The sequence below is a fragment of the Apodemus sylvaticus genome, chromosome 19 (assembly GCF_947179515.1).
Source record: "Apodemus sylvaticus chromosome 19, mApoSyl1.1, whole genome shotgun sequence".
Lineage (NCBI taxonomy): Eukaryota > Metazoa > Chordata > Mammalia > Rodentia > Muridae > Apodemus > Apodemus sylvaticus.
This window is the reverse complement of record NC_067490.1, coordinates 10,875,611-10,878,934: the sequence shown is the minus strand read 5'-3', so window position 1 is coordinate 10,878,934 and position 3,324 is coordinate 10,875,611.

Here is a 3,324-nt window from a genome sequence, read left to right as displayed (position 1 = left end):
CAAAGACAATTTTAGTTCATGCTCTCAGTACTCCGCTGAAGGCTGGATGCAGGCCTGCTCTGTAGCTCCCATGGTGGATGGATGGCCTGTGAGGGGACCTCGCTGCTGGGTCCGGAGGCCTCAGTGGCAGGAGGGAAAAAAATTCCCAAGAAACCTAGGGTTTTCTATATCGTATGCTGTATTGTATTCAAGTATGACACAATATAGAACCAGTAAGAAAATCAGCTGTAATGTATGGTTATGAAATTTGTAAAAGCCGGAGAGCCACTGGTGGGCCAAGAGCCAGGAGGAGTTAGCTCAGGAAAGGCCTGGTCATAGCCAGGAGACCACAGGAAACCGGGAAAGCAGCCACTGAGAATTAGACAATCAGATTGTAAACTTCTAGATAGGAAGGAAAAGGTATAATTCTAACAACTGCAAACTAAAATTGTAGGCAATATACTTTTCCAAGGAGAGGGGAATACTAGAGAGTTTAATGAACTGCATGCACTTTGCAAATAGTTACTGATACACATAAGAAACCAATAGGAGTAAGTATTAAATTTAGAATGATGTGTTTAATGTGTAGCTGGCATGAGAATTCTTTAATTTCAATAAAAACTGAAATAGAGGGAGCGTGACATGGGAAATAGGAGACAAAATAGCTTAATTTCTAATGTTATAGCAAACATATTGAACTTTCAGTGAAAATACAGAGACTCTTGGCCTTAAAACCAAGATCTAATAATCACTTGGAAGAAAATCCTACCCAGGCCACGAAAAGTTAAAAATAAAACCAGAGGGGAATAAGATAGTGGGCCATTATCCCAGCAGCATCTAATGGGGTTGGAACAGAATTTAGAATTAAGAATCTATGTGGCAGAGATGTCTGAATATTACATAGGGGACTGAGAACAGTGAGTCTCTACCTCGTGCCCAACCTGTAGTGAGGTGACCACCAATACTAATCGTCAGCATGTGACACACCTGTGACTAGGGGACCCACTCTATTTTTGCCACTACAGCCTTCAAGTCCCTATGGCATCTGGGCAAGACAAATTGAAAACCCGTGTGCCTTCCGTGAGGGGGCTGTGCCCCAGGGTAGTGGTGCTTAACTTTCTTAATGCTGCAATCCTCCAATACACTTCTTTATGTTGTAGAATCCCCCACATAAAATTATTTTCGTTGCTACACCATAACTGTTAATTTTTGCTACTGTGATGAATTATAATGTAAATATCTGACATGCAGGATATCTGGAATGTGACCCGTGAAAGGGTCATTTGACATCTCTCCCCCCCTCCCTCCACCTGCCCGGGTCTCAATTCACAGGTTGAGAACTGTCCTGTCCCTCACAGCATTGAGCCGGCTGGCAGCCCCCACTTGTCCGATGGTATTACCTCCGGCCTTTGTTCCTTGGAACAATAAGGCGCTTTCACCTTGACTACCAAGACGGCCTCACGGCAATCAAACCTGGGAGCCAACAGAGACCCCGCCAGACTGGAAGCAGGCGACCGGCTGAGAATTGGAGCCAAGGAGTTCTCGGCCTGCCCTTTGATGTGATCAGCTTCTGGGGGGGGGGGGCAGGGTTGTTTCCTAAAGACTATATATCTGGCATAAAAATATTAAAGTCAGTCTTGACCGGCACTGTCGCCTTGACTCAGTTTCTCTTTCGCCCCCTCTCCATCACCCCCAGAATTCTCTTCCAGGTAATCCGGTTCGCATGTGGCCGCGGGCGGCTACATATTGGCGCCTGAACATGGACAGACCTGATACGGGAGAATTTCCTGAGGTAACCCTGTCTGGCGAAGCTTCGCAGAAAAAGTGGAAAGAAGATGGTATCCGCACGGTAAACAACATAGGAGTCAAATGCTAGTGCTAGTGTAAAATTTTATCCTTTGAAACTATTGTTGTGAGTGCAGAGGGATACGGTTTAGCAAGCGGAATTGTGCTGACCCGGCACAGTGGCTGCTTGGGATAGAGTGATAGGGAAAAATGGGACAGGAAAGTTCGAGTGAAATTTGCGCCCGCAACATTCAAGAGTTGCTTCAGGCGAAAGGGAAAGGGTTTGATGAAGGAAGGTTGGAAGATTTCTTGGACCAGATATATTCTTGCTGTCCTTGGTTCCAAGAAAAACGAACATTAAACGAGAGAACTTGGGAAAGAATTGGTACTTCGCTAAAGGCAGCCAAGGCAGATAATATTACCCTCTGCCTCTGGACACTTATAAAGGATATTATAGATGAAGGAGGCTTGGAGGAATTAGATATTATTCAAGAACTTGAGAAATCTCAAGAAGAAAGCCTGCCGGAGAGGACCTCTGCAAAGGAGGACCCTCCCCACTCTAAGTTACAAAAATGCAGAGATAGTGCTGATGAGCTAATTGTAAAAAAGGCAGCTCATCCCAAAAAGAGAACAGCTGAATCTCATGGGGAAGAATGGGCCCCTATCGTGCCATCTGCTCCACCTATGACTTTGATGGCAGGAGACGAGATCCAGAGAGATATACAGTTACAAAAGTTGGAGTTTGAAATTAAATTGCAGAAATTGACTAATGAATTACAGGAGCTAAAAAGGGTGTCAAATACTAGAGAGAACAATAATTCTGAGACCCGCCAATCACCACTAGAAAGAGCGATAAGCCAGGCTCGTGGAGAAGGGCAGGATACGTCAGAAATCTTAGCTTTTCCCGTCCTTGAGATAGAAGACCAGGAAAATGTGATTAGACAATATCAGACTTTGGAATTTAAAGTGATAAAAGAATTAAAGGTAGCTGTAGCCCACTATGGACCTACAGCCCCTTTTACACAAGCTTTATTGGATACTGTGATAGAGTTGAATTTAACTCCACAGGATTGGAGAACCCTGTGTAAGGCTACCTTGTCAGGAGGAGATTTCTTGCTTTGGAGTTCTGAATGGCGTGAGGCTAGCAAAAGAACTGCCACCACAAATACTCAGGCAGGCCATCCAGAATGGAATGCTGATATGTTACTGGGAGAAGGTGTATATGAAGGAAATACTAACCAGATTGGGTTTCCCATCGCAGTGTATGCGCAGATTGCGATGGCTGCCCACCGTGCTTGGAATCTTTTACCATCAAAGGGAGATCTTAGTGGAAACTTAACAGGTGTCAAACAGGCTCCTGATGAGCTTTTTCAGGATTTTGTGGATCGATTGTTAAAAACAGCTAATAGAATTTTTGGAAATTCTCAGGCAGAAAATCCGTTGGTTACTCAGCTAGCCTATGAAAATGCTAATGCGGACTGCCGGGAGGCGATCAGACCTCACAGGGGGAAGACAGACTTGGCTGGTTATATTCGTCTCTGTTCTGAAATTGGCCCCTCG